The 27,594-nt window shown below is 35.6% G+C and overlaps 1 long non-coding RNA gene across 2 annotated transcripts in view; it reads right to left on the reverse strand.

The window, feature by feature from the left end:
• Nucleotides 1–27,594, reverse strand: part of LOC133265215 (uncharacterized) — a 137,829-nt gene that overhangs the window by 92,575 nt on the left and 17,660 nt on the right. For both annotated transcript variants that reach the window (XR_009741895.1, XR_009741894.1), the window contains exon 2: nucleotides 8,314–8,378. This is a non-coding gene — a long non-coding RNA (uncharacterized LOC133265215). The remainder of the gene's footprint in view (nucleotides 1–8,313; nucleotides 8,379–27,594) is intronic.

Consider the following 27,594-nt stretch of genomic DNA (forward strand, 5'->3'; position numbering starts at 1 on the left):
TAAAGTGAGCAGTGCTATGTTTATATTGGACATTAAAAGAGCTTTCTAAAACTGCATATACTAAAAAAGTGCCAGGGGGTTATATGGTTTCCAGAGGTCCCTTCCAACTTTGATTCTGTGACTTCTTATGATTTTATTCCACTTTAATGGTAGAGCACCAGAAAAAACTAAATTAGGCCCTTGCAAAAGATGACAGTATTCTAGCAAAGAAGCAGATCCATTCAGGGCTAAAACACAAAACCTCTGGTTTATTTTTAGCCCTTTTGTAGATAGACTTACTGAACTGTATTATTTCCAGGCTCAAGTAAACAGCTACTGTGTCCTCTGAATTTCACAAAGGAACAGGAGCAGTTGTCTTGTAGCTGTCACAGGGAGGACACTAAGATGATACTTTTACTCAGTTTTGGCCCAAAATAAACTACCATTCATTTATTCACCTCTTAAAATAGTTCTTCCAATGATGTGACACATTTTTAGCCATATTGTCATGAATAGCAACACTGTAATTACATATAAGAATTCACTGAAGTAAATATCTAATTTCTGAAGTGTCAGACAACAGGCAGCATCATGCAGACTAGAGCTCCACATTTTAGTAGTAATCAATTCAACTAACAATAGAGCTGATTGACAGGAAACTCAGTGCTATTAAAAGCCAAACATAACAAACCCCAGATTTTGTCTAAGCAATGAAAAATGTTTGGACCATCTACAGTCTCTACTCATGTTGTCTTCCTGCAGCAAAAACTGGAGCACAGCTGAAAGCTGAAGCAGGTTTATTGCACCATCTTTAATTAACCTCCAAATCTGAACTGTTGCATGAAGAAGAGTAATCACTGCCTGATTTTTGTACCACATTTTTTGTGAGGTAATATTCGTGGGGCCAGGAGAAACTGCAAAGGAATCTCCACATACAGACTTCTTACTTGGTTAATACTGGCTAATAATTACTATTAGTTTGATTTCTAGAGTTAAGAAGCTGGCTGTAATCATCACCTAGGATGTGAAACTGTGAGACCAGCAGCAGGAACAGCCGCTAATTGTTACTACCTCCATAAATGCTATCCTTTAAAAAAATACCTGTGTTTTGTTGTGATTCTGGTACACAAAGGCTGGAAAACAGCAAACAGACAAACTTCTATGGAAACACAGTTAAATGAAATGACAAAATCCTTTTCAAGTTTTTTCCCATTTACTATGTATTTAGGCACTGAGGAGTAAACCAAAAATCTACTACACCAGTGTGAGGATCAGCTATAGAAAAACAATTGTAATAACCTGTAACTACTGTCTTTTCCTCTTGACCTTAAAAGTTCACTGCCATTTCTCCATGCAGCAAGAATAACCTGAGACATTCTATCTTTCTATGACATGATGAATGAGCTTTGATTAAAAGTAGCTAAAAGAAGAAAAGCTACTAATGTGTTTTATACAGTCACTGATCAGTTCCTGACATGCAATATTTCATTTGCTTTAGGACATTAAGAAATGTTGTGTACCTAAAAACAACAGCTTGTATGATAGTGTATCTATCATTACATACATCATAAAACCAAGAAGGACATAAATTTGTTTCTGCCTGTTAAAGTCTAATTACCTGTAAAATCATTACCTGGCACTTTAACAAATTGACACAATCAACTTAATGATCCTTCACATATTAAAATTTGCAATGTGTTCCTGCTTGCTGCCTGTCCAAACCACAGTGAGTGTCTGCTGGTTCAGATGACATCACAGCAAGGGTCAGGTCTTAAATTTTTCCGTTAAGTACAAGTGATTGCAATTCTGTCACTTGCTACAGTACCTGCATTGTCTCATCAGCTCTACAGAGCTTGGGATGAAGCTACAGAACTTTGTAACATCCTCTCTTTACAATTATACTAAACACTACTGTCCTGTGCAGTCCTCTTCCACAATAGCTGGAGTGAAATGTAACAATCATGTTCAGAATATGGCCTCCAGGTAATGCTATACATGACAGCATCATCCATAGCAGCTAATTATCAGTTTATTTTAACACCCAAGTAAAGATATCCATGTTATAAAACTCATGTGATGCTAGACTGCATAGCTGCAAGAACATTCCTTCTGACCATCCGCCCTTAGTTCCTTACACTGATTTATTTGTTTTGCAGCATGTTCTAGCAGCCCAAGAAATATGACTAGACACAATTTATTTTTTTCCCACTGAAATAAAAAAATCTCTGAAAATTACAGGTCCATGTGAGACCAAACCAACTTAGAATATATAAGCTGAAAATCTTGTAAGCCAGCATATACTACTGTACATAGGAAATATTAGCTTTCTACAGCTGTTGACTCTCAAAAGCCCTATGTTCAATGCTATAATATTTTCAGCCATGAAAGACTACTTAAAAGTAAATGAAGTGACTTCAAATAAAGTTTTCTACTTCAAAGTCGTGTAGCAACAAACTCATTAGATATTGAAGGAATGTAACTTTGCAGGTGTTCAGCTGCTGTTAAGTACGTGCTATCTCTTCTGAATTCGAAAAAAATGGTACAATGCCTTTAAGTAAGTTCTTAAAGCTTTCTTATTGCCTGGGAAAAAAAATCCACCCCCCCAAATAGATAAACAGACTGTTTCTGTGAGAGATCAATATACAATTATCAGATGCTCCTTCCCTGAAAAAAAAGGCTTTTATAAAGAATAGCCCTATCAGAAATATGTACTAAGAATGACTATTTAATGCTGGTATTATTTACAAGTAAGCTACACCATACACTCGTACATCTCACCCTCCTTGACGTTATTATGTGATAGCTGACCACAGCCAGTCACATTCTCCCGTAATAGCTTTAGAGAACATCATGGTGCATAATATGTGAACCTATAGAGACAAAACTTAATAAAAGATAAAAAAAGAAAAATCAGAATACATTTTATTTAGCCTGTAACATGACAGATGTTTACTATGTAGACAGAGTAAACATTAAGGAGAGATTATGTGTAAATTTTCACATAGTAAGCAGTCATTCTCTCACTTTTCTATTAACTCAGCTTGAATAAGGAGAATTACCCTGCAACAAGAAAAATAAACTAGGAAATGGAGGTTCATCACACACGTGTGCTCCTGCTCAACACTTTGCTAACTGAACAGACTGCAGCTGCGTTAACACTGCCACTATAAAAGATATTATATGGTACCATATGTGAAAAGAGACATGACAGTAAGATCTGAAATAAGCATAAATGAATATAAACAGTATCGGAACTATAAAGTTAAATATTGCAGCCTTTCTTGATAGTTTCTACACTTCCTTTTGTCAGGTCTTAGATAACCAGACACTGGATGCATCTTTCTCATTCCTGTTCAGAACAGAAAATTTACATTTATAGCTCTGTGGATTATATTGCTCAAAAGATGTTTTCCTTCAGAAGAACTTAAGTCCCTCATTTACCCTGGGCCGAGATTTGCAAAGGGAATGGAAAGCGCAAATGTTTTTTTTGAGTGTTCCTTCTCTTTTCAGCAATAACATGCCACATGAGAGACCAGAACTGCAGGTGACAATTGCACAAAGTAAACAAGAGACTCATAATAAATTAAACTAGCTGTCATGTACTTCAACATATATGTTGAATTGCTTCCAGAAGTGACAACTGCTATTTGGAGTACCTTCACTGTGCTGAACTGTTCAATAGGAATTAGCAATATCTGTTCAGGACTAATGCTGAAAATACCTTCAGGAAAACTAATTTCAGGCTGGTACCCACCTTCATTCTGAGCATCACACAAAAATTGTCTGCATTTCTTATCCTACCATAAATTTCTAATTAAACTGGAAAGATATCCCTAAAGAAGCACCAGCATTTTATAGTTTTACAGTGTGAAATTACAGTAGTCTTTCATATGCTACATTTCAAAAGCACAACTTTTGTAAGCAAAGCACAGACCTTAATCCCAGGCTGTGTTCTAAGCAAGAGTTGTCTCAAACAGAGAGAAATGAAAGCAAATAAAGGAAAATCAACTAAAACATCCAGGTATCATGCATTCCTAGGCATCAATCCTCCCTTATCTGCTACTACACTTGTAAAGAGGAGAAGGAATAATGGTATGATCATGAATGCAAGCACTTAATTTACAGTTTTATGGCTAGCAGAAAAGCTTCACTGAAATTACAGGCTAGTAACAGAATGACTGTACAGAGCAGACAGACTCTGAAATTCTATGTATTTAGTTTTCACACTCTTTTTCAAGGGGTATTGATTGCATTTTAAAAAAAAAAACCCAAGATCTGGATTCTCACAGTAGAGACCCTGCTTCTGCTCCCAAATCTATCTTAGATGAGATACTGCACTGAGTCACCGTTTTGGAGAAGGAAACTGCTTTCTAAATCAGGATAGTGTAAATATTGCTTATAAACAAACATGCCTTTAGAAAAAAAAAAATCTTTGATATTAGGCAATATATGCAGAGAACCAGGATTTTACTCCAGGGAGATTTTCTGAGGTAGTGATTACCAGCATGAGGATTATGCAGTTTAGCTGTCCTTCCTTAGCTCCCTTTCAAGAGTTATACAGACCTTCCCAATATTTTTATTCTACTCACACAGAGTTTAGAATGCTGATTTTTAGGTTACTTAACTGTCCGCTTCCTCATACTTAAAAGAGCAACAGAAAAACACCCAACCTTTTTCGTTTTTTTTTTCTTGCTTCTTGATAGTACTTCCTGGATTTCTCCCACAGAATTTTCTTTCAATTTTCATAACCATTCTTTGAATCTTACCTATTTCTAATATATATTTATGTCAAAAGATATAATTAAAACAAAAATCAGTGAGAGACACTTGAGATCAAAATAGCTGCTTAATGAAGACACCAAAACCCCCCTTAACATTTCAAAAAAATAAAAGCTCACAATACAGCATATAACCTTCTAAGGTTTCTGTTATCTTCATTCAGTCATTTATAAATGAAAGTGACACAAAAAATCTGTTATATTAGCTTTATTAACTCAGTTTTTAAAATTATTTTAAAGGTATACATGCAATAATAATCTTCAAATTAGAAAAAGTGAGCACTTCGAAAGACTGTTTCAAACAGTAATTCTGGTATTTAATCAATCCTTACACTGACATGTCACCAGTTTATCTTCTAATTAAAATAAGACAGTATCTTGATCAACAATCATAGGCAAAAACATCAATAAGGAGGGTCATTATGTGTTTAAATTTGTAACCTTTATAGTTTTTCATTTCTTCTTTATCTTCTTGTCCTGGGTTTAGCAGTAGCAGTCAATTTTTCTCCTTCTTGGTAGCTGGCGCAGTGTTGTGTTTTGACTTTCAGCCTGGGAACAGTGCTGATAATACCAATGTTTTAAGTTGTTGCTAAGTAACGTTTACCCTGACCAAGGACTTTGTGAGGCTCATGCTCCACCAGGGAGAAGGGGAATCCAGGAGGAAGCAGAGACAGGACACCTGACCCAAGCTAGCCAAAGAGGTATTCCATACCACAGCACGTCATGCCCAGGAGGTAACTGGGAGTCACCCGGAAGGACAGGGGGTCTTCTAGGTCAGACTCATTTTTCGGTGGGTGGTACTGTATTCCCTTCCCTTGTTATTTTCTCTTATCATTGTTGTCGTTGGTGGTAGCGGTGGTGATTTGCGTTGTACATTGGTTGCTGGACTGTTCTTGTCTCACCCCGCGGTAGTTGCATTCTTTCAATTCTCCTCCCCATCCCTCTGGGATCGGGGAAGGGGAGAACCCCCAGGGGGCGGGGGGGCGGCGCGGGCCTTGACTGCTTCCAGTCCGGCACCACTCACTGGGAGTGAGTGAACGAGCTGTCTGGCTGGGTTTAAACCATGACACTTCTCTATGATAAAAGCAAACTAGCAGATTTTACAGTTTAACTGAAATATTAACATATTTTTTTCCTTTCCATGTAAACTATATTCCTACATACATAATACTGGAAATATCTCTTCAAAATTTTACAGATAAGAAAATTACCTATTTACTAAATTTATCCTTAAAAGAACACCCCAGGACAAAAAAAAAAACAACTGTCTGTTTGCATGCTTCCCATGCTGTAACCTTTTCTTATAGGAAACTAAATGGGAAGATGCCCTTCTATTACTAACTACAGTATTCAGACTGGACTAGACACAGACCACAGTAAGATAATTGTGAACCACGTATTAGGAGATTCACACTACCTGTTTTTCTCTGCAGATCTGCTCCTGACAAAAATGTTCAATCTGATATATATAGCTAATATAGTAGTTGAAGATGCTGTAGAATCCCTTTCATAAAGTTCAACTATCAATTAAGGTAGAATTTTTTCCCCCACTCTATTTTAGCAAAAGATCATGCTTATCAGTCAGACAAACCACATTTAGGAATGGCCCGTTTACTGTCAATTCTTTTTAAGCTAACATTTATACTTCATAAATCTCTTTCCTCCATTTTTACTAATTATCCTTATTGTATTACGATAGATAATAGGAGGGAATTATTTTTTTATCAGAACAGTTTTTCACATTTTGCTTTTTGTTCCCTATGTCTAGCAGTTTGTATTGTGTTTTAGGAACAACAATTTTTCACCAAATGGTGAAGCCATGGCAGAGCACTTATTCCTACAGCTGTACACATTCGTTTTAGAATTAGGAGAAAATAATTTAAATTCAGTGAAAACACTGACATTTTTCTTGGAGCATTCTGCTTTAATCCTATTTGTATGTTCATAAGAAGCCAGTTTCTGCTTAACTACAAGATGAGAAGCATACATGATCTCCTAAGGGGCTCCTTCTGCATTCACTCACAGAAAAACTCTCTAATGGGAAAGAAAAAACATTATAATGGATTTAAAATGCTCAAAATGGAAAAGCAACAAATGTGCATGTAATGCTTAATGAAACAGCATAGTCTATGAAAATTTTAGACAATATGTCCTTGCTCACACCTGAACTGTAAAAAAAACTGTATTTGAGAAGAATCCAGGAGTAGTGCAAATTCTGGTAGCATTTCTTAACACACTGAGGAACCTGGGGATTGGAAAGCTCAAATATGAGACCAAGGAAGAAATTTTCTGAGAATGCTCTTGCCATTAAGAGAAGCTCTATACTCTTATGCATAAACACATCTTAACACAAGTACCCCCTAAACCCTCAATAAATTTATATTCATTATTTGCTTATTAGTGAGAATGTAGTCAATACTGATTCATTTGGAAACTACTAGATTGTAAAAATCAAGATGTCCTCACCCATTTTTAAGAGGGAGTACTGTTTGGTATGTTAAAGGAAGGATCACGAAATTACTTGGAGGTCTTTTCTCACTGTGGATGTGGCTCATTAACATTAATGAGAAAACCCCTTCCACAGTGATGGGAGAAATAAAGATACCCCATATGCAACTAGACATACATGGCTCAGAGGAAAAATGAATAAAAATTAACTAACCAAACAGAAGCTTGTTGCTTCAGTTAGGGTCAGTGATAGTTACATGAAATAGTAATTATTTACTTCCCAAAATATTTTAGAGCTGGTAAAACATCTATAGAAGCACTAAGGTACAGTTCCTTGCTATTTCATTTAAATTTTGCTTTAACAAAATGTTCAGACACGCAGGTTTTAAAACCTCTAGCAACGAAGCTGAAATTTGGAAGTCACATTGCTTTCTATAGGGGTGTCTGACACAGGCCATGAAGAAGCAAAATCTGAAGGTCAAGAATGAAGCCATAATAATAGCGAGCTAAAAGCTAGAGGTACACTATTTCCACTTGAATTTTGAGTCAGAAAGGTCCCATTGCTATCATTTCTGTGATTACCCATGTTTTGGTCTGGCAACTTAAAGCTAACATGATAGGTTGATGACTGGGTATTTTTCCTTCATTTCATCTGGTTCCCTTACTGTCTGTTGTGTTTGATTTCTCTCCTTCCCTTGTCATTCACCTTTGGTTTTTCCCTGTGTTCATATTTATTCACTACAGAGCACTTCACTAGATATTAATCCACTCACTGCTTCTCCAACACATACCCATGATCTTAAAAACAGAAGAGCATTCATGTTACAATAGAAAAGCTGATCATAGGTACCTGAATTAATTCAGATAGGTAATACTTTGTCAGCAACTGTGGATTTGAACTTGCTGAAAAAAACATCAAAATGAACATACTGCAAAAAACACTTATCTTCAGTGCCTGATTTTCCTAACACATCAAATGTTGCCACACTGCTGATCTAATTAAAAATTACATTTGAATTTACATATCTAGAACTGTATACTCAGAAAAAAAATAGCTGTTTCACTTTAGTTTGTTGTGTGTGTAGATATGGTGACCCATTTTTCTTACCTATGTCATTTACTCAGCAAGAAACTACAGAAAAGTTGAATCCTCTATGCTCTTCTTACCTTTGCCTGGGTATAAAAGGCACAGATGATAAGTGCAGCTCTACTACAATCTGTAGTTCAAGAAAAGGAAAGAAACAAAAAAAACCCTACCGCCAACCTGTTAGATGTACTATAGCTTTCACATTCACTAAACAGCCATTGTTGATTAAAAAAAAAATTAAAAAGAACAAAAAATAAAAATCCATGGAAAGACTTTTGCAAACTTCCAAAGAAGTATCACTTCAGCAAACACTCCTTTAAATATAGTTATGTATACATTAAACAAATTATGTACTGACACATTTTTTGATTCAATGTTCCTCTGAAGAAAAGACTGTCTGTAAAACAATTTGTGCTATCAGATACAGTATTTAACATCATTTCATCAAGAAAAGCTGGACCTCCAGGAGTAAGCTTCCTAGATTATACCACAGAAATTACATCGGACTTCTTTTAGAATTTGATTAGGTAAAGAGATAAATCATAATCAGTGCTTGTTATCGCTGCAGTCTATTTTTATTAACCCAACATGAGCAGTAAGCCAGATATCTGAATTTAAATGCAGTTATTTTTAATCTAATGAAAATACTGTCTTTTAAAGCATCATGACTCAACACAGCAGTTTTTCTATTTCTTTCTGGTTTAGACTGAAGTCATTACTTCTCAGAGAACAGATTCTTGTAACAATGCTTTATTCTGCACAGTACTCAAGATGATGATCATCATCTGTACAACATTTATTATTGCTCTTCAGCAAATATAAATCACAGACTGGATTTCTGAATCCAGATGTTTAGTCTTACTCTTTAGTCTTACAATGGCTTAAATCCCAGTCATTCCAGTTCAATGTAGTAAAGTTGTTGCCTATTACGTATTACATCAGGCAACCAAGATTTGTTATAGACCGATCTCCTCCTTACACACTAATAAGAATGAGTAAAATAGTAAGACCTCCAACTCATTCAGCTGTTAAAATGAACCAGAACTGGAATACTGGGATTTGCTGAAAGTTTGTTTTTTCTACAGAGTTAAAAACTGTTAAAACCAAGAAAAATCATACCTATTAAAATATAAAGAATTACCTAGCTAATGAAAGTTTAATTAAGCATACACTCTTGACACAATATTTTAATGTTCTACATTGTTTATCCCAGTGTAAAGAGACTTAATTTTAATAAATTGATAGAAATTTCTCTTGTCGTGAGTTCTGCTAGTCCTTAATTGGAAATCATTTATTATATTTACCACAAGCTGCAGTTATGAAGGGGAAAACCACCAAGTAGCTCACTAATCATAATACTTAAGTAAACACTGGAGCACAGAATTGCGTGGTTTTTTGGTTCAGTTCTTTCCGAGTACCACTTTTATATTAATTCCTTCTTTAAAATAAAAGCTTTTGGAATCAGATAATAATACATGACTGGTGGTTCCTACCATGGTCACTGGGCCACTGCCTCACCTCTCCACCCACAACACTTAATATTTAAACTATAAACATGAGAGAGAAAAAAAAGACATTTTCAAATGTCAAAATGATGTTAAATGTCAAAATGTTCAAATTAACAAATCAGAGAAGATCAAGAGAGAAGGGTAAAGATCAAACAGACAATCCTACAATTGCCAGGTCTCGCTTACATAAGCAGAATATTGTCCATATGCTTGCTACAAGCAAACTCTTCAAGAAGAAAAAAACCCACTGTCTGTGCTGTCTCATTTCCTTAGATGGGAGTATGAAGATGAGCATATTGCTCCTGCTTTATTTTATACATTTTACCGAGGAAACAAAATGTCAGATTCAAATTCAAAATCTGTAAGCAAATGCTCTGGATTGCCCAGATGATGCACAAAGTTTACAAAAGGTCTTTCTCAGCTTTACTTGGCTGTGCCTGTTTCATCAGACTAGATACAGAATAGCAAGTCTGTTGGCGCTAAGGACTTGATGTCCACAGCGCACATAATTTGTGGCTTTTACTCTGGAATACTTCTGTGATATCCCAGTTGAGGCAGACATTTTATTTCCATTTGATTGCAATAATCAGTTCATCCTGTTTACTGAATGTTGGAGCATATCAGCTATGTCCCTGGATCATATCTTTAGTTTCATCGTAAAGAACGCAGTTAAGCACAGGATATAGGGATGATTGAGATATTCACTGCCAAAACACATTTCTAATCCAGACTGAAGTGCACATATAGGGACTGTAAGCAGTAAATGTGGATGTATGTATAAAGAAATGGAGAAAATGACCTGTGGGTTTTAATTTGTGGATTTCTATTTACTTTGGACTCACTCCAGTCTGGCTCCCATTAGCAGCTGCAGTACATTACAAGATCCTTAGATACTTTTTCCCAGTCTAGTTTCAGGCAAGAGAATTAAAATATTTTTTTTCCTGAGACTACTCCATGGTGGAGGTCAAAGCATGGTATATGCCAACACTCTAAAAGATTGCTTTGAAAGGCCAATCCTCTGAACTAAAATACTAGGTAGATGTGGCCTCACATCATCTGTACTTATAACACCTGGCAGTAGCAATCAAATTGTAGTTTCAATATATATTTTTGCATAGAAGAAAAAGCTGTAATTATTATGACAAACTTTGCAAAGGTCTAAAACAATGATAAAATCCCACAAATTTATAGAACAGCAAACCTACTTGATACAATGTTCTCAATCCCTTCAAAAGGTTTGATTCAAGGATTCTGATACTGGAGGTACATGCAGAAATCAGTTTCGGTTTTCATGTCACTTTGAAACTTCAGTTCTCCTTGTGTTTTTTTTTGTTTGTTGGTTTTTTTTTGGAGATTTTTGTGCGTTTTCCCCAAATACACAAATAAAAACTACTGCAGCCATGCAGCTTTCTCAGAGTGATACATCCAAAAAAATAATTCCAAAAGCTTCTTTTTTGCTCATCTTAAGTTGAAAGCAATTTGGATCATATATGCATACACTAATAATATACCTAAAGTGCAGTATTTTGCCGGTCATTGGGATTTCAATTTATTTGTTATCCTAACATAACATACTAGTTTTGTTTCACATGAAAAATCCTACTGAATAACAACAATGATAAAAATCACCAGTGGCACTATCTGGGTAGTTAGTGCTATTTTTAGTTTGAAAGCAACAGCTTTTGGTAACTTATTTGAATAATTTCAAAGGCAAGACAGTTCTAATGTTGAGTGCGTGTCTCAGTTCAGCCCATGAATGTGAACTCTTCATGGCCCTGCCTAGCCCTCAAAGGGTGAAAAGAAAGTTCACATTCAATTCTGCAAAGAGATGAACCAGCAGTCAGCTTATGTTAAGATGGGAAGCAACATCCAAAAGAGATTCACTGTTCAAGGCACACTTGTTAAGTTCACCCCATTCATAAACTTGCATTATTTCATACCTGTCCCTTAATTACCTAAAAATGATCAGTTTGGTACATACCAATTATAAATACTAATAATATCTGTAAGCTCAGACACATAAAAAGATACCTGGAGTAGAATATGTATACTGCATAGAAAACCAGTTTTCTTCATTGTTCACACTTAGTCTATGCCACAAAACATGGGTCACTGAACAAGCCGTAAGTTATTTGAAATTCCAAAATGCAATTCCAACTGGAGAGAACTACAGCTAACATAGTTCTTGTATTGATTAACCGCTATGGTAATTATATGAAATTCTGTATATTTTAATTCAGCAGTACTCCATTTCATATATTTTCCAGATGCATTTTTCTTACTTATGAATGTTAAGTGCACGGACACAATATCTTGGCAATGTTTTCACACAAGTCTCGAGAAAGGCATTAACTACTGAGATTTAATAAACATTATTTATGTCAAGTCCCTTTGAGAATTACTCTGTCTGAATTAAAAACTTTGAGTATTACTAGAGTGTCTTATATTGTCTTGTTACAGTACATTTTGCTGAAATTCGAAAAAATGACTGGACAATACTTGCTTCTTGTGTGCTTCATTATTTCATGGCTCTAATCCATTCTCAATTTAAATTAGAGTATATATTGTATTTTTCTCATAATACATTTTCTTCAGGATTACAGCCAAAGTTACACATTTTAGCATGAAGTACTTGTCTTGCACACAGACTGGATCCAGCATACAGGCATTAAAGCACAGGTCTGAGAAGATCGAGTCAGATATAAGAAAAAGAACTGAAACCCAAGATACAGTAACGAAGTACTTTAGATAAATTAACATAAAGTTGTTTACAGGAAAAGGCAGGAAAGTAGGAGAACCAGTCTTCCTGTTCAGTTCATTTATTTGCTTTTAATTATTACACTTCTGTTTTGAGCATCTTTTAAGCAGAGACATCTCTTTGTAACTTTACTTACTAGTTTCTATGGCAAGATACAGTATAGAGCAAATCTGGTTTGTGAACACATAAATTTAGCATAGGAAGCACACAAAGAAGCAGTATCTTCACATGAATTTAAAGCAAAACTTTGGTTATTTGTTTTCTTAGCATTTAAATGTGAGAGATGTAAGAACTTAATCTTTGCTTTAAAGGAAAATATTCAACAAATGACTATCTGTGGAGCTGGCTGAGCCCTTTGTAGACTGGGTCAAGCTAACCTTGAAATAGTGATTAGGTAAAATTAATAATGTATTTGCTCTTGTAATCCTAGTTTTCCATACTTTAATGTAAGAAAGGCCATCTTCAATGTTTTTATAGACTCACCAAGAACACGTATTAGCACAGCAGTATGTCTGGTTGCAGCAGAAATACAATTATGTAAATGAGATATGCGTTCCCTGAAGACTGCTAATAGAATGATTGACCTATATACCATTTAATTTGTTCTCATGTGTTCTCTTTATTGTCTTCCAGCTGCACCAGAAATTAAAACCTGTTAAACTGCGTCGCTCCCCAATTATATATCAAAGGTGCTTGTGTCACTTCATGTCAAATGCAATTAATAGTTTGCATGCTCCTTATCACCAGCAGTACATCGAGTTCTGGCTGGATTTTGGGGGTTTTTATTTATTTGTTTTAAAAAACAACAACTAGTGCCTCAATAGACCCTGTATACAAAATACTTTGGAAACAATCCCAATTTATAGTTGCTGCTGTAATATTCTAATAAAACTGTGTTTAGAAATATGCCAAGAAACAGGTAATAAGCAGGAAAAGAAGTAGGAAAGCTGTTGGTAACTAATTTCACAAACTGAGCTGAAAGCTGGACAATTGTTTCCATTTCAGAACGATTTCGATAAACATTTTCCATCAATGCTCTGGGGGTACTATAACACCATCTATTCAGCACATTGTCCTGAATCAAACCCCAAGTAAGGTATGAAAAAGTTTTCAGCAGCTGCCAGTGGGCCATTGCTTAAGCTCTCAATATTTGTAAACAAATCCTGTTTTTACTTTGATGAACTGCAGCTCATGGGAAGGACTCACACTGGAGAACTTTGTGCAAAACTGTCTCCCGTGGGATGCACCCCATTCTGTAGCAGGGGAAGAGTTTGTGGATTCCTCCCCTGAGAAGAAAGAAGTGGCAGAAACAGCATGTGATGAACTGACTTCAACCCCCATTCCCCATCCTCAAGTGCCACTGGGCAGAGGAAGTAGAGAAAAATCAGGAGTAAAGTTGACCTCAGGAAGAAGGAAGGGCCTGGGAAGGTGTTGACAATTCCTTTTTTAGTTCTCATTATACTACACTGACTTGACTGGTAAGAAATTTAACTAATTTCCACAAGTTGAGTCTGTTTTCCCTGTGACAGAATTGCTGAGTGATCCCCCTGTCTTTATGGCCCCACGAGCCTTTCATTCTTTTTTTCTCTCCCCTGCCCACCTGATTCAAGGAGTTATGGAGTGGCTTTGGTGGGTGCCTAGCAACCAGCCAGGGTCAATCCTCTGCAAAGCAATACAATGACAACATTCAAGTTAGATAACTGCAGAAGTTTTCCAAGGACATCTATGTGTTGGATTTTTTTTCCAAGCTGTATTTTTAATGCAACTCAAGAGTCTTCTCTCTGCATCAGACAATATAATAAACACAGCAGAGCCTCTGGAGCCTACAGTGAAACTCAGTGTGCATGCAATAGGAAATGGAAGCGTTTCACCTTGATTGAGCTATGTTTTACTGACGGTAGTCTTTAACAGAGTATGACAAGTTTCTCCCCAATTCCAAGTACTTCGATTCATGTTCCAAAGCTGCTGTGTTAGGTGAGATTTGTGATCTCTCACTGAAGCTTATTAAAAGTCTTAGCTGAGGTTTCTTTTTTTTTTTTAATTTACTTTAATCACATTATTCTCTTCCTAATTATGTTTAGAAGATAGTAAAGAAGGCTTTGGCAGTCAGAATAGGGCTGGTGCAGACAAGCTAACACATTTCATGATCTCAGAAGAGTCGAGCCAGATGCAGCTTTTCAACAAAACACGTATTTTTGGGGTGCTCTTTATAGTTTCCACGTTCATATTTGGACTAAAAGCTTGTGCTCTACTATAAGCTATGACACTGATTGTTACATCTTACACATCTCACTTTTCATTGCCATTTGTTTACAGTTTAAATCATCTGTTTGGATTCCTTCACAGTTGTCTACTATCAGGAAAAGAGGAAAACAGAAATACATCCAAGGAGAAAATACCAAGTTTCCTTCTGCATCTCCATTATCCAGTCAGCTTCCTTTAATTTATTTTCCATAAGGTAAATTGGAAAGGTCTCCAGTTTCAGATGCAAGGACAGACATTCCTTCAATCCAAATTTTACATTTAAATGCAGAAATTTTAAATTTTGGTTCAAACTGCATATGATAACCAAGACATACTTGTTCGACAAGGTCTCTTCCTATTCAGCCTGTGCTGTGATCTTTCCCAGTTATTTAATGGATTCTAAAGAGTCAACAGACACTGATTTAGTTTGTAAACATTCTTCAACACCTGCATATCCCACTGGCCTGCCTGTATGTTGCGCCTTCAGGGAAAAAGAAGTAATTTCAGAAGTGAATCACATTTGACATTGCAAAAGAAACTTGAGCAGTCTGAAAACTATGTCACAACTATAAGGTAAACGAAACACCATGCATTAAGCAAACTCTTTCATGTGTCTTCAGTATGTGTAGCAGAGGACCTGTTGTGAAGCAGTATTTTTAATTAATTTGAAATTCTACTTTATCCTATCTGATAGTACTTTTTTACCTGTGTACTTACTAGAACAAAACAGTGAAAGTTAAAACAGGACATAGGTGATCCAGAGGTATATTTCCTCTTATTCTGCAATATTATATTAAATGCAGCAGGTCTACAAAAAAAATTAGAAGTACGCAAAAATAGATGAATGAGATTTAACGTCAGAGGCTGGTGGCAGATACCCACATGGCTATCTTAAACTGCTAATTTTAGCTACTTCAGAAAGAATGCAGTGTCCTAACCTTGCAGCCTTGTCATTACAGAGATGAGCTACTCTACTGAGCACCTACATCCATTTACCTTCTAGAACAGGCTACTTTTTTCTCTCATCTGACCCCCCCCCCACTGAATTACGACATTTCATACTCCAAGATGTACTGAAAAACATTCTTGATACAAACTCCAAGCTCATACTAAAATTTATTTGTACTGGAAGAGAAGCATTTCAGATACTGAAATTGCGAATGGAGATAAACAGAGGAGAATGTCTCATGCATCTGAAAGAAAAATTATTTGACAAGACAGGTTCATCAATTCTTCAATCTTACTCAAGAAAATTAATTTCTTTTCTGTTTGTCAGACATTCACATTTCTCTATCTGGCAAAAATGTAGTTTTCAAATATTGGCAGTTAAGCTGTTCGGGCTTTTCTTCCACCCAAGAAAATAGCATTGTCAGAAATGCAGCTATTAACTTAAAAGTTGTCTCAGGCATCCTGAGACACCTGGAAGAAAAACCATGCTCATATTAACATATTCTGAATAGGTCAGTGACATCTTACCGACATGCTGACAGAAGAAAACACTACAGGCAATTCTGCAAATCGCGATCTACACGTAGAGATTTGTAACAGAACTGTAAGAGCTGGTGTGAATAAAGTGGTAATTCATGTTTAAGCACCAGAAGAAAAAGGCAAAATAATAAGTTATAAGAACAGCTAGTAATAATAATGAAGGACACTCTTCTTAGGACACCACTTCCATGACATCAGTCTCAGAAATAACACTCAAGATGTTTCAGTGTCACAACCTCCATTCTGACAGCATCACCAGAATGGAAGGTGCAGGAGGATGTCAAAAAGGCCCCTCAACAGGAAAGCAGATGATAGATGAATCATTGAAACAGCTATTCAAAGGAGGAAAAAACAGACAGCATGTAGCAGCCTGCCCTAGGATTCACAGAGGGTGAAGTAAGCAAGTCTCACAGGTAAAGGACCACTCATCACAACTGATGACTCCAATGGGATATAAATGATCTGCCCAAACATTATTTTGTTGTTGCCAGCAAAAAGGAACTGAAAAGACACGGGCAGTGCTTGCCAGCTTGTGTCCCTTGTCCCCTGTCTTGTGAACAAATTGTCATTGCTAAACAAAGCATGTGCAGACACTGTCCTGGCACTTGGGGGTTTGTACATGTAAGTATAGAGGAGATAAAATCAACTTAACTGAAGATTTTGTATAAGATCACTTTTCCCTTTCATCAGATCTTGCATCCAATTTATTATAGTAATCTCCCTATAGAGAAGTTGAAAATATGGGTGGGGGTTTGCCGTATTTTCTCCCTTCCTAAGGACACTATAGCAATTGAGAGCTTTTAGTGGCAGCACTTGTAAAAAGTGAAACTTAGGCGAAATACTGAAGTTCATTAACTGTGATGCCATAGTTTACCTACACAGCTAAGTGAATTGTCAGTATGTCATCCAGGCCATTCTTTGTTACAGTAGCTATTCTAAGATTCAATCCCACATGATGTATGCAAATTGTATTTAAAATTTTGAATATTCATTACAATCCCCACAATCTGTAGACAAAAATATATCCATAATAATTCACAAATTATTTAAAATAATTAGTATGTTGGAGTATTTTCATTCTGTGATTAATAATTTAACAGTTAAAGGGGTAAAATCTGTCAAATGCATTATTCATGGTAAATGCCTCACCCAGTGCAAGTACCAACTTCAAAGAACAGTCATGTTCTCTTCCTTCAGAAAAGTAACAGTGGATTAACAGCACCAGATCTCACAAGAGCCCATATTTAGCATCCTGTGGGAATCACGAAGGAAGTAATACATAGCTCAGTTTAAGCCACATAAGCCAGAGTTAAATCAACAGTAGCAGCTGTATCAATAAACCTGATTTTGATAACTTCAGTGTTAATACTCTACCAGTGTTAATGCTCTACCATTTCCACAAACATAATCATAGTCATATCTAACAAACCCACTTAACAGCAGGCATGGATAATGCTACACAAACCAACCCCCAAATAGTTGGCAAGATACAGACCAGCTTCCAAAGCTCACTTCTACAGAGGGATATGTGTGAAGCATTTTTTAGGTCTTTGGCAAGCAGTGGAAATTGTGATGACTTCACACCACAGAACTCCAGCTATTTTCAGAAACAAGCAACCTCTCTTTTTTCAAAGGTTCTTCCTGCTACAGAGATGTAGCAGAGATTTTGATTCATTACTTTTACATCAATGAACTTTTTATGACTTTTTTTTTTTCCCCTCTTCCAAATGATATTAAATATCATTATCTACTGATTAGATAAGAATACAGAAGTCTGGAATGCTGTGCTGTGGGTTCCAGATTTTTTTGTAACTGATCTTGACAAAAGTTGCAAATATCACCATTTATCAACTTAAAACTGTATTTCAAAATAGTATTATTAATGCATAAAATAACTTGTCAATGAAGATTAACAGAATACCATTAGAAGACATGGATTTTCTAGCTTTATTAAATCAGCTTCCTAGAAGCAAATTGCATTAGAAGATCATCTCACTGAATATTTCTCTGTTGAAGATCTTTTATATTAGCTCAATATATTAAGGCTCCAGTACTATGCAAGATTTACTATCTTGATATCACAAATGGTACAGAGCACTCAAGCACTACTCATTAATAAAGGCTTTGCTAAGAAATATCTTATTCATGGCTTAGAGAAGAAGAAAGATTATTACAACTTCTAAGATGCTAAATTCATTTTAGAAAAGAAACCAAAAAGAACAGGAAGCAGAACTGAAAAATATGGAAGACTTGTGCAGTATAGCACAAGCTACAAATAAATCACTACACCCCTGAAAGCAGAGAAGTTTCCCCTCACCTGGCTTCCAAACTAATCATTCGAATGAGTAAGATGCAGAAGGAAACAATGGCTTCTTCTGTCATCCTTACTATTTTCTGTTTCATAGTCTGGAACTAAAAGATGAAAATCTCATGTGATGAGATTCTCATGTCATGAAATATAAAAGCCAGTTAAGGTAGGAATCCTGATCTGAGTATCTGGAAGCAGTAAAGTTCAGCACTGTTCTCCAAAGCTCACTGTAAGTTCAGATTTTAAATCACTTGCACAAAATTTGCACCTGTATTTCTATTTTGAAGGAAAAAAAAAAAAAAGGCTTACTCTTAGCTTGATAAATTCACTTACAGGGTAAAGTGAAAAGCTAAGAATAGAAGTTTCAAAGGAGCATTGGTAATAGCCACTTATAGCACTATAGCCAAAATAAAAACACTAAGGAGCAGAAATGCAGACTATTTTCTCAGGGATTAACCAATACTTAAGAGTTGGCATCTGTGACAAATTGGTTCTGGATTATTAGTCAGACTTCAAGCTACCGTTGAGGCATCAATCTCATTCCACAGCATCTGCTCATTCACTAACCTGTGCAGCTTTCTGTCAGATAGTCAATTTTTGTCCAAGAATTTGATAGATGTTAATGTGATTGTTTCAGCTACCATCCTTTTGTTCTAGTGAAGGTTCAAGCTTTACTTACTGAATCTTTCAAGACTGAAGCTTGACTGGATAATAAGACATGGTTTGAATTCACTTTCCCCTCTGTTCTGCTAAAGAATAGAATTCCCTGCTTAAGATATATTCAGTTACTTTGGATTTTTCGTCCCCAAGTTGTAACTTTTCCCTGTGCCAAGCTGGAACATTCCAGTGTTCACAGATGTTGCTCCAGGATACAGAAGGAAAGCATCTTAACTTCATAATAGTAATACAGTGTCTGTATCGCGATCAGAGGTAAGCTTTTACTAATCTCTCAAAATTAGTGATAAAAAGATTTTTCTTTATCTTAAAATTTATAGAATGGTAGGTTCTAAACACCCAATATTAATCAGGGCAGACTAGGAAAACGATAAGCAAAGCACCCCTGTCAAGCAATTTACAATCAAGGGGATGGGGTAAGTGGAAACGGGAGATGAGGAGTGGCAGGCAGAAAAATACATAAAGAGAAACTCACTTGGGAAGGCAATTCTTGAAATATTGATGGATCTGTGTAGTTAGGAGTACTCTGGAGAGTCAGGCCATATTCTTGCACGTTTCCCTTTAGTAACAACTGAAAGGACTATTAAAAGCTAGTTGCACCCTTCATCTGATCCAGTATTACCATACCCATATCCTCTCTCCAAGGCTTTGAAAAACTCTTTGCCCATTAGCTAATTATGCATTATTTAATAAATTTAATTCCCTGTATGCAGTACCTGATGGTTAGATTGCTTGTTTGATTCTTATGCAACTCAAGGTGGATGCTAACCTGACTTGCTTATCCTAAAGCTCTGGATAAAACCTTAGCAAGTATTTAACCAAAGCTATCCTTAAGTAGCTAGTATGAGAAAGTGTTCTTAAAGTTCCCATTAAACTATCTGATGTAATTGAATACCCATTACAAAATCTACAAATACCATAGCTGAACAAACTAATAATTTCTGTAATGACATTTCTTCATTTGGGTCTATAAAATTCAGTACTCCTAAAATTAAGACACTTGAGCCAACCTGAAACAAAAACAACCTAAAAGAGCTTCTGTATGGCAGTTGTAATTAAGTGCTTGCTAAGAAATGGGCCCAAGGACAGCTGGGCAAATTTTCTGTACAAACATCAGTCAATCCACAATTTGTCTTTTATCCCAAGAAGAGTCTAGAGATTCATAAATCATGTACTATCAAACAGCTGAAAATGACTGACCCCAAGATGAGACCAGGCATTAAAAACACCAAACCAAAACCCTAATCCCCCCACCCATGCTTAGTCACTAGTTAAAGCTTGTCTGCAGCTCTTGTGTTAAAAGAGCAGGATGGAGGCAACTGACCTCAGAAGCTGAGAATTAAAACTATCTATATGAAATGTAATCAACAATTGTAATTACTGCATGTGTATTTGGTGAAGGAGTGTAAGGCTTATGGATCCCACCTTTATCTTTCCTGGTCTGAAATAGGCCTGTAATGCAGGACACTGCCTGCTGACAGCTCTTCTGGATTTAGATTTATTAAATGGTGCATTACCTCAACTTAGACAGGTATAGTAAGTGGGATAATACAAGGTTTAGAAACTTTTAAAATTAAAATGGTATAGATTTTACATGCTTTTACTTGGTTTACCCTAACCATAACATTTTTCTTTTTAAACCACATTCTTCTATTTCCCATTCTTTTCCATTATAACCCGGTTAAATAATGTCTGTTTTAACTTTAACCAGTTATCATAACCAGTTGACAGCTATGCGATAGAATGACTAACCAAGTACTAATACCCATTTATATTACTATCAACAACTTGATTTCCCATATAAGATGAAATGTATATACACACATGAGGTTGTTCAGTTGTACCCGACTCCCTTTTACAAATGCAGACCTTAATTTTAAATTAATATTCTAAATAGCAGTTAATTTTAGTGATCATATTCAGTTAGTGGAATCAAAATCTGTAATACATAGTGGACAAAAAAAAAAACCTCACCTAAAACAAAGATTAGATTTGAACAGTTGATAAATGGAATTGTACTCTAAAACCTAAGAATTTATCTTTCATTTTTAAGGAAACTGTAACATATAATTTTTTTTAGTTTTCAAATTATCTCAAACAGGGAAACAGTTCTGTGCCTCCTGTGGAAGCGTGTGGTGCAAAAGTGTAGTTTCAGAATAAAACTAGTATCTGTTTGGTGCTACGGTTTCCTCTATTTAGGATTGCTGCTATTACATATCTGTCAAACATAGGATGGACCACCAAAACCTAATTAGCTGTTTAAACTCATTTATGTGCCACATTTAATCTTGTGCTTGTCACATTTAAATTTGTTTAAACCTTAATAACATTCAAGATCATGCACTTGTATTAAAGGCAACATGTGTTTGAGTCGCTATGAATTGCTGATGTTAAAATATTCATTATGGCTCAGACAACTTTTTTCTTTATTTATCTAGGTAAGTCATTTATCTTTCCTATAAGATTTATGAGGTGCTTTTACTCAAACCAGTGAAAATCAAAATCTACTAATTTGGTTTCCATTTCTTATGTTGTTAATTCAGCCATATTCCTGATCACTAAGCCTCTATAATTTTAATATAGAACATGTATCAGGTTAAGCACTTCTTTTCAGCTGGATACAAATATTTCATTTTTATTTCACATAGTGCACATATAATAGCTTTATTGCATTCAAAGAGTCTAAAACATCTGGAAAACAACTTAAAAGAGTTTATAAATATTTTGCTAAAGATCTGTAGGAGATATGGAGCTACTTTAGCTGTCAATATCAAGATGTAACCATATCTCGTGGTAAAGAGATGTTAAGAAATGCCTTCATTTAACCCATGCAGCTTTCAGTTGACATTGTGAAAAGCAGCAGCATACGTTCACTATTCTGAGATGTCCTACCAGTCCTTTTTAGGCTTTTGTAATTTAATAAACACAATTTATTAGGAAGCTATAGAAATTTATACCAAAAATAGAGCAGTGGTTACTATAGGAATATAATACTTGCATTGAAGTTTTATGCATAAAGAGGATGTAGGACTACATATAAAAGGGCAATTAAGGAATTAATTTTAAAGGGTCCTTAACGCTTTGGTTGAACAAAGCTGGCTACATGAAACAAGTACCAAGGGCCTTCACAGAGCTTTATGCCGGAAACTAATAATGAGCTGTGACAGGCCTAACTCAGTATTTGACACAGGTAAGAAAAAGCCGTGATAGGAGGCAGCGGTCCCGTGCAAAACCTTGATGAGTCCAACAATCAAACACTTCAGACCCTGTCTGCTAACTCTTAGAATTTCCTTACTACTGCCTGTAGTCTGGGCAGGATCACCCACCAGGCCTGTTCTATTTACAAAATCTGTTTGCAATCCCACACGGTAAGGACTGCTACAGTAATTTAAAATCAAAATACTTAGTAGTTAAAAGACTACATTCTCTTAAGCTGTAGTTATGGTTTTTACATAGGGTCTGATCTGTACAGTCTGGATAAGCCTATACTGACTCAACAGTTGTCAATGTCCAGGAGCAAAATATAGACAATATATTTTTCTTATATTAATAAAAAGGGGAAAAAATAACCCTTATCTTGGAAAGATTAACATTTTCAAGTGCAATAGTTTAAATATTTACCTTGTAATAACCTTGGACAATCGTGCTAATAAAAGTAAATAGCGTTAATATACTGTAAAAAGGCTATTTGCTGTTTTCCTAGACAGCTCCAAAGTTTTCAAGCTCCAAAGAGTAAATGCCATTAGCACCTTATGAGAAACTGTGCAGACAGAAATAAATTCTAGGAAAATACTTTTGTTTATCCACAGGCCTTACACACCTTCTGCCATCTGTCCCATAAAACCATTAAAAGACGTGGCTATATAAAAAGGGATCTTTTTCTCCTTTGCTGATTAGGTAATATTACTGTAAATCATTCTGGATGAGGATATTCACAGGAAGGAAGTCAATTAATATTTACGTCCTACACAGGGGCACACATATAAATATTTGAGTACATCCATTGAGAAAGGATGGTGAAGAAGTAGTAGTGCTACACTAATTGAAATCAATTGGTAGAGATTTTTGCCCTAATGAAATTACTTCATGCATCCTATTTCAAAATCTTCAAGGAAAGAAAAATGACCTGAAATTCAAAAATAGGCATGGAATATCTATTCACAGGAAATGAGAGTTGCATGCAATAAGATTTCCTCAAATAAGCTATGAATACATATTCAAAATTAAAAATCAGAGAATATATCTATCTTGGCATGCTATTATTATTGATTTGTTTTTATTGATAGCAAGACCAAGTGTTTTCATGTTTAATAAATCTTCTTAAATAAGAAAGATAAGGCAACAGTCAAAATACTTTTTTTCCTCTTCAACTCTCTCTGACCTGCATGAGAATTTGCTACACAGTGTCACCATGAACCCTTTAAAATCCTAGACTAAGTTTTCCTGATACATCTGATAATGTGAATTTGAGCAACAGAAAGTTAAATTCAATGTTATTGACATTCATGTTATGACAAAGCCCAATTGTTGCTTTAGATGCTACTAATCAGTCAGGGAGGAAGAAACTACTTTGGTTTTTTCCTTTCTTTTTCATTACATGCCTTGATTAAAGAGGTTGATTCTTATTTTATGTTTGGTATACAGAGAATAAATTCATAATTGGCCTTGTCAATACAATTCTTTGTAAGCAGCAAGTTGCAAATCCTTTTGTACTGCTCTACTGTCTAGACTAAGGTAGCCTGGTTATCACATTTTCATTTCAGGCTATCACATTTTCTAAGCTTATTCAGGTTATCACATTTTCTAAGCTGCTACCCCTCTGGCAGCTATCACTCTCCATCAGAATCATCAGCCTAAACCAGCACCTTATTATTTCTGTATCTTTAGACATTTGTCTTGTTGATACGGTTGCAAATGAATTTCTTCCTTGCAACATAAACCCAGTGTTGATTCATTCAATTTTATGGTGCCGTAATCAGCAGGAAACAGCTATCAGGTAGTCCCCATTTTACTTTAAACTAGATTGACTAGCTCAGCTCATGCCTCTCTTCACTAAATACAATGAAAACCTGAGGTGAACAGCTTTCCTAGCTTTGTGCCCCATTTAAATGCTTAGAGGTGGATAAGATGAAGGCTTTAAGTACAGTTTGAAATACAGTCTATATCAGATATATTGAGTCACTTCTCCAGTTTGCTTCTAAGATTGTTATAGAAACTGTTTAAAAGTCTAACTAAAATACAAAATAAAGGAATTTTAAAGTTTAGATTGTGTCACACGCTGTCAAGTTTCCTCCTTTCAGGAACAGGCTATTTAACCATCAAGACTTCTCATAAAAGTTTTTCTGAGCTTAAGTCCATTCACACATCTGTCTTCTGCCAGTTAAACTATTAAACTTGTATACTTAGTGTGAAAAGACATAATTCTGCTGTATTTAGAGCATGTGAACTCATACCCCCTGACGCTGAGCTGGATGCTTGGCCGGTTTCATCAACAGAAATATATTGGAGAACGCAACTACAGCGGTACCACATGCCTTGTGTTTATAGTTAATGTAGCTGCTCCAAGAAGAATATAGTTTTTCAACTCATAGGCAGGGCAAAGACTAAAAGGACAAAGATGTGCTCCAGAAATAAAACAAACTGAAAAAATGAAGCCGGATCCTAAAAAACCAAGAGAGCAGATAGTCAAAATGAGGCAAAGAAACAAATAAGAGTATATAATTTCTTTGGACCCAGAGTATAGCACTGTAAAAGTCCCCTCTCTTCAATCAAATAATTCAGACTTTTTGTGCACTCCCTCTATAAAACAGCTTGCTGCATTTCTGATGAATTATATATTCTTTCTGAAGTATTACTTGTAAATCAAGTAGCAGAAACCTAACAGTTGTGATGATCACATCATTTTGTCATCTATTCCTTTTTGAACAGATGAACTGGAAATGTTAACCCGTCTCCTAAAACATGCTACTGCAGTAATGCAGGTTTGAAATATAAGATGCAATACGCATATGAGTTTATCTTATCTGCTCAGACCACCAGCATGATGATGCGCTGCATATGGAACAAAGAAAGAGCAGAGTAAATCTGCAGAGCAATGTTCTATTTCCACATTTCAGCTTCTAAAATTGTCACAAAATAGCATAAGCATTAGAATACACCATGCTTCTTAGACAATTCCATCATAATTTGTCATTCATTCTGAGATATTCATTTGTCTAGAAGCAATTAAAGCTTAATTGCTGCATAACCTGAATAATTTAGAAATGCAAATTAGGATAGCAGGCAAGCAAGTATGTGTTCATTAATTTCTTTGTTATCACCATCTGTTTAATTAAAAAAATGAGTTTTACTGAATGACAACTTGCTAACTATATAAACGTTTCTCTTAATTGAAAATGTCTTTTGCAATTGAGGTCAGCATCTGACAAAAATTGTTTGAGCTTTTGCAAAAACATTTTATCTAAACAAATTGTAGTATTTTTAAATTCACATTAAAAAAGCATTGCCAACATATGCAGTGCAGTTCAAGAAATGGCATCATCACTTCTTAATGCAAAGTAATAATTTTAAGAAGAAAAATCATTGCTTTGGAAAAGTGATGGGTATTGCAGTTGATTTGTCTTTTCTCATGATGAGTATATGCAATTTATCATCTGTATTATAGATGATTTTGAAAACATTTATAAAATGCATTCTCAAAATGAGTACCTCTGGCAAAAAAGAATCATCTTAAGGAAGGAATGCTTCAAAATATATGATGTGGTCTTTGTATTACAGAACCAATGTTGTTTATCACAGAGAATCTTTTTTATAAAGAAGCTACTTTTTTTACTTAAATATACAACTCTTCATTCCTGATGTATATCAGACTACATTTATTCATTCGGGGGGGGGGGGGGGGGGGGATGAAAAATAATCTATTACATTAATGCACTTGGTCTTCCATTCAGTTTGTCTGTTTAGACCAGCTCAAAACTGCATACTTGAGAGATAGATCTATAAATACATAATTTACATACCTGCAAGCCCACTATGCTGCAACTAAGATTGAAGCTAATAGTACCATACTTTCTAGGAGATAAGTAGGCTAATTATTTAGGACTGAAACCCTGGAGCAGTGAAGGGCAATATTATCCCACTGTCCTACAAACTTGTGTGAACAACACAGGGTGAATAATTGACAATTAATTATACTACTTTGTTATCTTTTAATTTATACTTGGCTTCTACTTTCTCTTACTGCATTTAAGAGAAACTTTGTTATGGCCTCTGCAATAGCACAGGCATATTTAGAGAATGCAGGAAAAAGCCTTTCTCAAGTAAGGGCAGCAGTGGTTACAGCTGTAAGTGGTGATACAAAGCTTCAGTGACTTGCACTGGAAAAAATCCCCAAGAACATACTTTCTCTCATACTACTACTTGCCGTTTCCCCTTGTGTTAAGTTACTGGGGTAACTGTGAGCTATACATTGCCTTTTTAATATTCTGTTACTGCACTAGAAAAAAAACAAGAAACCTCTGCAAGGTCAGAGCTGTATCTCCCCCAAGGTAACTACTGACCAATCTTGCTGGGTAACAGCTTAAGAACACAAACTCAGGGCTAGACTGCAAGGCTCAGTCATGTGATTTGGCAATTCCCTTGTGTGTAGTCTCTCTATACTCAATTAAACCATCTTTAGTTTTTCTAAATGTTGTATAAACATCATCTGACATTTGCAGGCTCTTCCTAACATATGGAAACAAACATTATGATTCTCACTGAATGCTCCGGGTAACACACAAAGATTAAGCAACTTTTCCATAACTGAAGAATCCAATGGGAATGCAGATTGAGAACCCCAAACCTGTACTTGGGCTGTATCTGAGACACAAATTTTCTTGGTGACTCAGTTGCACACAGTTATCGTGGGCAGATCCATACTTTTAACAAACAAATTCCTTATGAACAAAAAAAAAATTATCCTGGTAAATAAATGCAAGACATTTATATTTTCTCATGATTTGGATCCCTTCTAAAATATGAGTTTGTAAATCCTCACAAGTATGTTCTCATGGAATTACAATGAATCCACATGGAAGACTTAGTGGGCAACACAATACACACTTGTGCCGAAAAATACAGGAGGGTGAAAAATAGTAGAAAAAAGTAGCAAATCCATTGATTAAGAATTGGGGAAAATTCATAGTTTTCTCTAGTTCTATACAAGACTGGCCCTTAGTTTTCCAACTAGGTATCAGGTGCTAAGGGCCACACTCCACTTCCCCCTTCACAACAATATAGACAGGCAAGCAAGGAGGATGAAACACTTTGGCACTATAATT

The sequence above is a fragment of the Pezoporus flaviventris genome, unplaced genomic scaffold (genome assembly GCF_033815535.1).
Source record: "Pezoporus flaviventris isolate CSIRO_AGI_PZ_B2104156 unplaced genomic scaffold, CSIRO_AGI_Pfla_v1 ptg000005l, whole genome shotgun sequence".
NCBI classification, from domain to species: Eukaryota; Metazoa; Chordata; class Aves; order Psittaciformes; family Psittacidae; genus Pezoporus; species Pezoporus flaviventris.